The 12,399-nt window shown below is 41.1% G+C and overlaps 1 long non-coding RNA gene across 1 annotated transcript in view; it reads right to left on the minus strand.

Annotated features, from left to right (window-relative positions):
• Positions 1-306: 306 nt before the first annotated feature.
• LOC307176697 overlaps positions 307-12,399 on the minus strand; it is a 37,973-nt gene continuing 25,880 nt past the window's right edge. The window contains exon 3 of the long non-coding RNA XR_013824866.1: positions 307-539. This is a non-coding gene — a long non-coding RNA (uncharacterized lncRNA). The remainder of the gene's footprint in view (positions 540-12,399) is intronic.

A 12,399-nucleotide genomic window follows, 5' to 3' on the forward strand; every position in this document is an offset into this window, starting at 1 on the left:
ACAGCGGGAGAGGCCACAACAGTGAGAAGCCCGCGTACCACAAAAAAAAAATAAATAAAAAAATAAATAAAAAAAAACATTCAGTTTCTCTGTCACACCAGCCACACTTCAAGGGCTCAACACCCGCGTGGGCTAGTGATTGCGTTGGGTACGGAACCCCTCCATCAACGCAGAAGGTTCACTGGTCATGGCCTCTACAGAGACCCTATCCACTGTGACTCTAGGTTCTTGCTTTACTCACGGGCTTGTCTTCAGATACAACCGAGTCCCATTAAGAAGTCATCCTTTTGGATTAAGAATCCTTCTACGTTTTACTTTTATTTTGAGGCCAGTTTAAATTTGTTTTTTTCAATTTGATAGTAAGATGAGAAGCCATTTGAGTTGTTTGTTTTAATCTCTCCTGTACTTGGATTTCGTGTGTAACGATGTCGTCACAGTGGAGTCTAGAGTGGTTTAGCGTCTTGTGTCTCTGCAGGACGCCTGTTCTGTGAGCAGCGCAGTCTGTGCCTCCCAGGACGAGTTGTCACTATCCACGCTTTCTACTGAGAAAGATGATCGAAACAATATGTTTATAGCGTGCAAGCAACAAAAAGCTAAGAACACCTTATATTCAATCAAAATTTGTCATTTATCTTAGTTTTGATAGAGTCTCTAAGGGGGCCTGTAAGTTAACATTAAATACTGAGTGAATTAAAATTCTGAGCCAGTATAAGCACTTCAGCTCAGGGCTGACCATCCTTCTGGTCTCCGAATGGCTGGTCTTCATGAGGAGGGAGACGTAGGGACTAGGAAACATGCACATCCATTCAGAGCGGCTCCCGCACGGAGCAGACAGGTGTGAGAACAGGTGTCTGTACAGACAAGCAAAGCTGACTATTGAACCACCAGCATCCGAATAAGTTTTAAAAGGATTTCACTTCATCATGAATGAAACCTCTCATACAACTAATGATAAATCTGAACGACACAGTGGTGAAGAGACCTGGCTTTAAAGGGACATAGACACACCTGAGATCAGGTCCCACATGTTCCCAAGAGCAGGTGACCACAGGCGAGTGGCAGTCTGTTTCTGCTTTACAAACTCTGGATAACGCTTGAATGTACCTCATTTTGTTGGAGGATTCGATACCGGTTTATTAGCCTTAGCACTGTGCCTGGCGTGTCATAAGTGCTCAAAAGCTGTTAGGATAGAGATGACTATTCTTACTCTAAATACTAAAGAGAGAAAAAATTAAATGAAACCACAGGGTGCTACGTTGAGAAGCTGGACTTCAAAGGTGTACGTGTGTGTAACGCATGGGACAGCAGGAGCAGGGCACCCCAGCTACACATAGGCACTCAATCAGTATGTTTAGTGAATAAAACAATGTGGAGAGACTATTTCCTACTTTATCTCTGAAGCCTGGGTTTTTGTGGACTTTTGTCTTTTTAAAAAATTGATTGATAAATTCATCCAAAAGGAAGAGGTAGAAAGGAAAATTGGTTTAGCCCCCCCAAACCCATCCACACCCCCTCTTAGTGATAGAACAATCGCAGTTTGCAGCCTCAGAAAGGCTCCCTGAGAGCAACAGGCGTTTCAGTGTCTTTCTGACCTAGGAATCAGGACTGCTTCTATATTCAGTGTGAAATCTCTCTGAAACGTTCACGTGTCTCATTTGCCTCAACTGTGGCCTTTGTTTCTTCTGTGACTTGTCAACTTGCAGGTTTGAAAATGGTGTCGATAAAATATGGCCAGTAAATGAGTCAACTAAACACATTTGTCTCAACAAGGAAGCTGCAAGGAAGTGCGACTGTATTTTTAGAAACAAGTATAGCAGACACCACATAAGTGAGTGAGCTCTTCAAGACAGTTTATCCTCCCTGTTCAAACTGTGATCAGAACAACTCTGACGGCGTGTTCAATAATCTTCCTTTGTTAGAAGAGAATTACGTTCATCATAAAGTGTTATCAGCCCAGATAACAGAAAATAAACAAAAACAAAGAACCACAACTGAAAGCGTTTCATTTTAAAATCATATTTATGTACTACGATATAGTGCTTAGGAATCTACTGTCAAGTGGTATGAATTTATGAGAACGTAGATCAACTGTCCTATCAAATCACATAGATGGACAAAATCATGCTTCTTTATTTCTGTATGTGAATAGGAAATTCAGAATTGAAAAAGAAACGCAGCATTTTATAGAGAACTTATAAAGGAAGCAGATTACAATTCCATCGTGGGAGGTCCCTTTAATGTTATTTTATATAACTTTCTGTGATACAGATTTCAGTCAAGGTCCCCAAATGATTTTAGACTAACTGGCGAGTTCTAGTAATAGAAGAACATTAATTATGCCAGAGCTAAACTTTCTGCTAAATGAAGCTGTCTTCATGTTAGAAACAGATGGATGCTAAAGGTAAAAGTTGATTTCTTTCTTTCTTTCTTTCTTTTTTTTTGGTGAGAAGTCCTCAGTTAGAGTGATGTTTACTTTGTGTTTCAGGTGAGTTTGAGAAGCTGTTTGCTCACAGGGGTTTGTCTCCTTGTGATCAGGACCCAGTGTGGTCAGGTGGGCAAAGATGCCTTACCTACACAGCCTAAACAGCCATACGGCGTGAACCAAGGAGGCACAATTATTTTCCTCTGGATCATATTTTAAGTAATATTACATCTACATGGTTAAAGAAAACAGTAAAGCAAATATTAAGAAATTTTATGTATATATTTAAATTTGTGATAAATATGTGGAAGAATTAAAGACAAATGCCCATACAGGCGCAATGAGATCATTTCAGCATCTTAAGAATTATTGATGACGACTTAGAAGAACTCTAGTTGTTATATTTTTGCTTTGAATAAAATTAAAGCACTTTAAACCTTGTCATCTAACATCAGCATCTTCCCAGAGTGAGTGCAGAGGCTCAGAACATTTTGCTCCACAAGTCGCACATGCAACATCCCTATAGCAATTGCTCCCCTCTCTAAAACCAAACCAGACCACCGTCCGTTTAACCAAAGAGCCAACTCCATACTGATGCACACAACTGTAGTGCCTATTTGTTTCCATTTCACTGGAAGAAGAGGAGAGCAAAAACCAAAGTCTGTACTATCTTCCTTGGCCAGTGAGAAAAACTGTGATTGTTTCCAAGTAAGAAATATCTAATGACGCCAAAGCATGACCATAAAAGAAAAAAAAATGATAACCTGGACTTGAGCAAGAGAAAAAACGTTTGCTCTGTGGAAGACCTTGTTAAGAGGACGAGAAGGTAAACTACAGAATAGGAGAAAATATTTGTAAGCCACATAGCCAACCAAGAATTTGCATATAGAATATAGAAAGAGCTCTGGAAACTCAACATTAGAAAAGAAACAATCCAAGGAGAAAACAGGCAAATGGTATGAAAAGACATTTCACTGAAGACAATATGTAGATGGCAGATAAGCACATGAAAATCAAAACCACAATTATATATCATTATTACTATGAGTTACCCATCAAAATGGCGAAAATTAAAAATAGCAAAAGCACCAAATGCCGGCAAGGGTGTGGAAAACTTGACCTTTCATACATTGCTGGTGGCGAAATAAAGTGGTACAGGTACACTGGAAACAGTTTAGCACTTTTTATAACACTAAACATGTACTTACTGTAAGATCCAAGAATTGCATTCCTGGACATTTGTGTTCACACAAAAAAAGCCATTCCAAAAAGCTGGGAATAGCAACTTTATTCCTAATAGTCAAAACCTAGCAAATACAACAACAAATTGCTTCATCAGGTGACTGTTTAAACACCTGTGGTCCATCCACAGCGTGGAACCCTGCTCAGCAATAAAAATGAACAAACTATTGATACATGCAAAAAATGTGGATGGAGCTCAAAGCAATTATGCTTAGTGAAAAATGCCACTTTCAAAACGTTACGCACTGTATGATTATATTTCTATAACATTCCTGAAAAGACAAAATGACGGACATGGAGAATGGATTAGTGGTCCTAGGGGTTTGGGATGGGTTGCAGAGGGGGGCTAGCATTAGAGATTTTCGTGGTGATGGAACAGTTCTTCATGTTGATTGTAGTAGTGTTTACACAAATCTACATGTGCTGAAACTGCATAGAACTACATACATGTGCACATGTGCACACACACACGCACGCAACACAAATGAGTTGTATGTATTAAATAACAACATCTGAAGAAGATGGCTGGATTGTAGCAGTGCCAATTTTGTGATACCACACTATTTTTTCAACTTCTTGTCAATTTACAATTATTTCAAAACAAAAAGTTAAAGGAAAACAGATTAACAAAAAATATCTATACATTTCTTTCTTTTTTTTCCAAGAAAGAGCCACTATCTGCCCATCAGGTACATAAGGACAGAAATTTGTGTGCAGTTACTGTATTAAGACATTAAAAATAACTACACACTCCTGCAGCATTTCTGTTCAAGCCTGATTTCTATTACAGCTCTTGTCAGTCTTTCTCCCACTTGAAAACACCCAAGTGATGCTACAAAGTGCCACTGATAATTGTACTTGCTCTCACAGTGATTCTAAAGCGTGGGGAATGCACTTGAAAAAATCCATCATCCCCCCCGAAGAACTTCCCAGGTGAGAAATCCAAATCACAAATAAAAGATTATTCAAAGTTTTTAAAAACCCAAAGCCAATATTAACAGGACTTTCAAAGACACAAAACACGAGAGAGTTTCACATTTAGGGAACGAGCGTCTTTTCTTCCAGATGGATGAGCATAGCAAGAGGATAAGATTGAGTATAGATGGTGTTTTTCATTCAGTGCGATTCATCTTTCAAATATTCATTGCGTCTACTTTATCCTAGTTACCATCTTAGGTCTTGGAATGTAAAAATAGAGTTATTTTTTCTTCTTCAAAGTGCTCCTGGTTTAGTGGCAAAGACTGAAAAACAAATAGATAAAAATACGAACTGAACCTTGTTATGAAGTCCAACACTTCTGTATATACTTGTGAGACTTTAATACACTGTCTTTAATTGATGAAAATGCATGATTAAGTGGAGGTGGATGGCCTTTAATTAACAAAATGAATGAATACCCTTGACAATTAAGTAGAGCAATCAAATTAATACGTATAATCGTTCTTTGAAAAGTAAACTGGAATATAATCTTGAATTTTGAGAAATAAGCTGATACGATGTATAATGGTTAGTGATAGCTAACAAATTATCTTTTACTCTAGGACTTCTCCGGAAATTATAGATAATGGAGCTTAGAGTACATAAAACCGATGTGCGCTGTCTTAGAGACCACCCCTTCATGGTCAGCTTTTCCCTACTAGGTCCTACTAACTTCTGTCTAGAATTTTCTTCTTATTTTAAATATTATGCGTTACCTCAGTTCTGGTTACCCCATGCTCTTCCTTTTGTGGTTCTGTCCCTTTTTGCTAAAGAAGATGGCCCAGAGGAACCAACTGGGTGATCAGCGACAAAAGGAAAAGGAGGATTTGTATCAACGAGGGGACTCGCTTGTTCTGCCCCGTGTGCTTAGACCAAAGTGCGTCCGCCCCTGGCTCCTCACTTGAGCAGATGCGAGATCAATGAAAGTGAGGATTTCTTGCTCTGACTCATGATTTAAAGATTACAAATCAAGTCAAGAATACTTTCCATTGGTTTAGCACTTTTATTTTTGTTTCTGTTTTGGTTTTTTTAAATTTAATTTTATTTTTTTTAATACAGCAGGTTCGTATTAGTTATCTGTTTTCTACATATTAGTGTATATATGTAAGTCCCAATCTCCCAATCCATCCTTAGCACTTTTGAGTTTATTTATTTTCACACATGAGATCATCTGATCGTCTCCACAGTCTTTGGCAGTGGGTGTGTCAGTTCAGAGGAAATGGACACCTGGCGGGTCAAGGAGGAGCCTGTGCGAAGCCACAGACACACAGTGAAGGTGTGGCCAGTCCCACCAGCTCCTCCAAGTCAGGTGCTCTCCACTTAGCCCGTTGTGTTCTATGTCATTTTATGTTCTGGAATCACTTTGTTACTGTTAATCAGTCTTGAACTTGGCATAACCGTAGAGGCTGTGCTCCACCCAGGAGTAGACAGTAGGAATTTTCTGTCCCCTCTGCTCTTTGCGGGGGCTCTGTCACTCTGGGAAGGTAGGAGTGTTTCCTAAGTCTTTCTCAGCAATAACTCTAATGGGAGGGTTTAAATATACCACGCCCCCTTCTCGTCTGTAATTTCTTTCTTCCAAAACATGGCAACGGAATCCACAACTCATCTCCATCCGCTGATCGCACAACCAGCTGTCAGAGCTCTGAATCATGCCACTCAAGGGGTATTTTTTAAGGAACCCTCTTTTTGAGGCAAATGTGGTTCAAAATTTCCCTGTTATCTCAGATGTCTCTGAGATAGACCTAGAGCTTTCATCTTACTCTGGTTTCTGCAAACTTGAGGCTGTGTTGACGGAGCTCTGATTGAATTTCCCTCAGTCCTTGCTGACATGCATAACCCACGCCCTCTCGCATCCAAGCCACTGTCTTTTTCCTCGTGAACGCTCCCAATGTTTAATAATAATTGCCTGCAGTCCCCGCATTATGCCATTTGCCTCGTGGCTCACGCTCGGGAAGCGTTTTCTTCCCTTGCGTTAGATTCCAAGGCCACTGGCGTTGGTTGGCTTTGTCTCATCTCTCTGAGGAAGCATCCCCTGCGTGTTACTGGTCCACCTACAGTGGTGATCATTTTAACATTCTTAAAATCCCAGACTCCAGACCGACAGTATTCTTGTTTCAGGACAGAATCCAAATAAAGGAATCAATACCTTGAGTTTATATTATATGATTGTGCTTTAGAAGGGGAGAATATTACCTCTGTCTGCACCGTTAACTACAAAAGGTGGCCATAAGGACCCTTTCCAGCCTGTCAGTCTGCACTAGGTGCCCCGTATTGAAGGCCGGTGCCCAATTATCTTCAGCCAGAGTTGGATCAGTGTGACTGGGGAGAAACACAAATGCCTGGAATGCACCAGGCATCTGACGATGGTCAACAGGAATCGATGCCAAGCCTCCACAGATCCACAAAACCTGTCCCAGTTGGCAATTCACCCTACGCTTTTCCGCACAGGATAAACCCTGGGCTCTCTGACCCAGAGATGAGAAATGCAATCAACCATCCCTTATCTCTGTTAGACCTCGTGTGCTACATGTGTCCATACTTTTCTTCTTGACGTCCAAGGCAACTGCCCTCCGTGGCACGTTCTGATCACCGTGATGGCTTTGGGGTTCGTATGAGTCCATTTGCAAATTCCTAACTCACGAGCCAGCTCCGGCAACTTGTGTGACGGATGCATTTTACATATGGTATTTTCTTTTCTGTTTTCCCACCTAATGTAGCCTTTAAGACATGAGTCGTTAGTGCATTTGGGCTAAATTGTTGCTTTTAAATAAGAAAGGTTTAGATCATCCTAGAGAGAACTAGTGGACACAACAGTTGGCCTGAGAGACACCACAGAAGCCTGGCAAGATGTGGGCTCCTCCAGGGCATCCCTGGGCGAGGGGTACAGTTTCCTCCCCTTCCCAGTTCCAATGCTGGGTCTTCATCTGGTGCATTTTATCAATTTCATTGAGAAGGTTTGTGTGTGCTCCTTTGGAGCCAACTTATCTTCTTATTAATGGGAAGTGCAGACCAGGAGCCAGGAAGTCTCCACCTGCTCGTCCATTCATTTTCTTTCTCCCAAATCAACTTTTCTACAATTGCCTACACCGATATGTAATAGGAATTTCTACCAGAATATAATGTAAGAGTCACTTTTTCCATAAATTTTTTTATATTTGCATGGATTATGTTGATCTTTTGCTAAATGGCATAGCTAAAATATTGAAATATTGCGGGCGAGTCTATCATATTGTCAACAGCAAGACAGCTATTCAGGAAACCCAGATTTTAGAAAAAACAAAAAAAAAGCAAAATAACATATCTGGATTCTGAATCAGAAACTCCAAGTTTGAAGCCAAAGCAGCTTAGTTTTGGGTAAACTCAGTGGGGCTTCTGCCTCAAAGAGGAGGAGAGACCCGCACCTCCCGACAGGTGGGTTTAATCTGCCTTCTTGGAAGGACAGAGCAGTGGCTGCAAACCCGGTGTCTGGAAGGGCCTTGGGGTGTGATTTACAACAAGGAGGCCCGGGAGAGGGACCAGCACAGTCGACAGTCTGCTTCTCAGGTTGGGATCTACAGGGCCTCACCCATGGTGCTCGGTGGGAAAACCAGCCCAGAGTTGACATGTTATCTTTTATTTCTTAAGAGAAGCCAAGGATCCAGGTTTTTTCTGGTGTGTCCTCATGTTTATATTTTTACTACTTACTGTTTTTTTTTAATTCTTTGAGAACCCCATCTGTCTAATGGGAGACCACTTTCCAATCTTTCTCATAGAGATGCAGAAAATGACCTTCTCCTTGCTTTATTATTTTCAAATTTCTCATTTGGCACTTGAGGCACCTTTTCCAGATTTTCTTCCTCCACTCACCTCCGTGCTGTGCTGGAACGTTTTAGCACATGAAGCATGGATGACCTGAATTCTGAGCGTAAGAGGAAGGCTTCGTGTTCATTCTTTTGCACCGAAGATCCATATCCACTTGGAAATGGGTGGAGCCCAGTCCTGGGAATCTCACCTCTTATTTCCAAGTTGAACTCTTCTCCTTCCTCTTTTGAGTTTATGTATCCCACTCAAATAGAGTAGAGCATAAATTATGCTGGGGATAAACTAAGTAAAGGAGTTTTTTGTTGTTTTTTTTTTGTTTGTTTTGCTATGGAAGGAAGAATATATGCTCCCCGTTGGTTGAACTCCTGAATTCTTTTTTTTTTAAATTGAAGTATAGTTGATTTACAATGTTGTGTTATTCTCTGCTGTACAGCAAAGTGACTCAGTTATACATATATATACATTGTTTTTCCTATTCTTTTCCATTATGTTTTTTCTCAGGAGATTGGATACAGTTCCCTGTGCTCTACAGTAGGACCCTGTGGTTTATCCATTCTATGTATAATAGTTTGCATCTACTAACCCCAAACTCCCAGTCCATCCCTCCTCCACCCCTTGGCAACCATAAGTCTTGAACTTCTGAATTCTTGACTAAGCCTAGGAAGGACATGTCATGCCCATCTAAGACAAGTTTCTCTCCATAGCTCATCTTGCTGCTCAAAGGCCCTTGACACCAGAATGGACCCAACCGGTTCCTCTTTAGACTAGGAACCCCCTTACTCCCACCCCAGTGAAACTGGCACTACTATATATTCAAGCACATGTCACTCTGAATTATATCCCCATGTAACCTGCAGCACTTGAAGGTAGACGCTCTCCCTAGAAAGAGAAATAAAAGAATCTTGTTTAAATAACCTCTATCTCTAGATGATTTAAAATACTTTGACAGATCTATATTTTTTTTGAAAAATGAATCAAAAATAATTCAATCAGAAAAGCGACATCTGTTACCCATCAATAGCCTTGCAAGAGAATTAAAATGGTCTTTTTCTCTCCCCTGAAATCTACTGATAATTTTTTTTTATCCCATGCCATTCATTGAGATCAGATGCATTGAGTCCATATCAACTCTTGGAATTACATAAATAATAAAGTCCTCGAGGCTGATGGCATGGGAACAGTGGAATGTGTAACAATACAATCAGGATTAAAATCTAGATTTAATGTAAAGCATTCTAACACTGTCAAGTAAGATGAATTTTACACTCCTTTGTTCTCTGAGGCCAGGTTATGCCGTAGTTAATGTTTTGTATTAAATCATGTGCCATTTTTATCTGAGATGATGTCTTATTTTCTTTGTTTATGGCTTTGGAAATTATTATAACGAGACACATGAAAGAGGCGACAGAAAAGTACAAATGGATAAAACAGCATTCACTACCCAAAGCGAGTGTAAATGGAGCCAATAATTTTTTAACTTGTCTGTCTCTTAATCTTTTCTAGTGAGCTCAGTGATGATTTTTCTTGGTTCAAAACCTGTCACAGCATTCATTTGTGACCATTTTTATTGCTGGGATTAGTCGAGGTCTGTCAATTCTGAAACTCCACTTCTGCCCAACGAATGTCAGCTTTAATCACAAAATGCCCAACAATGCAAGAATTCCAGAGCCTACCTTTGTGGTTATGATTACACTTTAGAACAGCACTGCAGTTCGCGGACTGACCTAAGCCAGCAAAAATTCAAAATACAGGCGGCTCCTGACAAGCGGCCCTGCCTTTTGTTCTTTCTAAACTTCTTAGCTAAATTATTCGCCAGCCCCCAGAGTCAAAACAGACAGCAGTGGTGTTAAATGTGTCGAAGTGGTTAGGATTCATATGTAGACTCGGGCCACCGTCACAGGGCCTGGGCTGTCTGGATGTAGAAATGTCTCCACTAGAACCTCACTAGTGAAACCCAGGTTTATGTCTGACGCCGAATTTGCATATGTACCGAAGAATGCTATGGGATTTGTCTGTGTGTCTGCAGCTGGATTGAAAGTTGTCCTCCCGGCATAGGAAGGGAATATCTGCTGGAGACTGAGAGAATCAGTGTCAAGTGCCTTTGATCTCTGCATTGGGACAATGTCCAGGAGTGATGGGATTTGCTCTGCTCCACCCGGGAGGGTCAGCCTGGAACAGAAGAGATTCCTTCAGGCCAAGGGAAGCATGTGGGCCTCTGCGCTGTCCTACTGCTCAGCAGAGGGGCAGGATTGGGAATATGATGCTGTGTGGTAAATCTAGGGTGTTCTGTGGAAATTCCCAGAAATCAATGTCTTCTGAATGAGCTGGAAACTCTTATAACTGCCTCTGGAAGGTTTAGCGGAAGCACTTCTCCTGGACCAGCCACTGGAGGCTCGGAAGACTGGCCATCAATTGAGGATTGCAGGAGAAAGACTTCAGAGAAATGGAGAGAATCACGGCTCCATGTGGGGAGGGGCACGTGGAGGGCAGACGTGCGTGCTGTCCACGTGCTCTGTAGGTGGCACACCTGGACACCCAAGACCAGGTGACTTTGCTAAGCAGCAGGGCCAGAGAGCCACTGTCCCCAGGACACTAGGGACTGGAAGACAGTGACGGTCTCCCAGTTTCTCTACTCTGAGTGCTGAGTCACCTCTTCAGCTTTCGGAGAAATGTTTACCCCAACCATAGTCCTTTTGGGGGTGTCTCAATGGGTCTAGGATGGAGACTGGGTGTTCCTTATTACGTTTCAGTGGCCATTCTGATGCAATCCAGGATTCAGAGCTACTCCCCGAGGCATACAGTTTTAGCAGCACATCACAAATTTTAAAAAGTTAAGAAAGAAAACAAGCTTTAGTAAATGGATTGATGGTAATTGTGGACCAAGGTGGAGGAAGAGGGGATGGAATGCACGGAGGTTCTTAGGAAATCAAGCTATGATTAAAAATAAAATGATGGTTCTCAGACATGAGGATCCACAAAATCCCCTGGGAAGCTCGTTTGAATACAGAGTCTTTGCCACACTTGTGCAGATTCTGAATCAACACATCTGGCCTAGAGTCAGGAATCGGATTTTTAAGTTGGGCCCCAGCTGATTCTCATGCCAATGGCCCAAGGCTAACGCTATATTTTTTAAAAACCTGATGTAAGCACTTTCCTGGTTTTCAAACTATCAGAGAAGGAAAGGGTCTATATTCAGAATATATTCTGCAAGAAATGTTTCTTCCTCATTTGAGTTCATTTTATACTGCATCCGAGGAATGCCTTGCAAGCCACTAAAATGTTGCCCACAAATAGACTATTATTGTGACATGGCCTGCAGAAACCGTATTCTACTAGATTGTGTGTTTATATTCTGATTCTCCCATGAATTTTTAAACTAGGTTCCCAGTGGGTAAATTCATATTGCTTAGATAAGAACTTAAAGAGGACTTTGAAGAATATGTATGTCTAAGTTAAAATGGTAATTGCTAGTTCTTCAACTTTTATATCCCAGCAAACTCTTTGGCAGGGTTACAGGCTGTTCAGAACACCTGACCCACCCAATCTGACCACTGAAAAACAACAGAGCAGGCCTTCAGAATGACTGTGAGACACGGCCCTGCCATTACTAGGATGACAGTTCGTTAGCTTCTGGAATATTTCGTTATTTTCCTGAACTGTGGGTGGAAAGGTTTGGAGGGGGTTAATCATCATTATAAGACAATACAAGACATGGACTTTTTTCTCAGTGATTTTCTACTCTAAGTGAGCTAAGCGTCACACATGCGAAACAATTGTGAATAATTTACAATAGTAAGTATAGTCAGGTACTAAAATAGGAGTTATTATTAAATTGCTTGGAACAGAGACTACATCATATGTGGAGTCCACAATGCAAGAAAGATGACTAAAACCTGGATCATTCAGGAAAACTTCCTGAAGGAGGCAGGGCTGAATATGCCCTCTGTTCTATTTTA

Source organism: Stenella coeruleoalba (assembly GCF_951394435.1).
Source record: "Stenella coeruleoalba genome assembly, chromosome: 18".
Classification (NCBI taxonomy): Eukaryota; Metazoa; Chordata; class Mammalia; order Artiodactyla; family Delphinidae; genus Stenella; species Stenella coeruleoalba.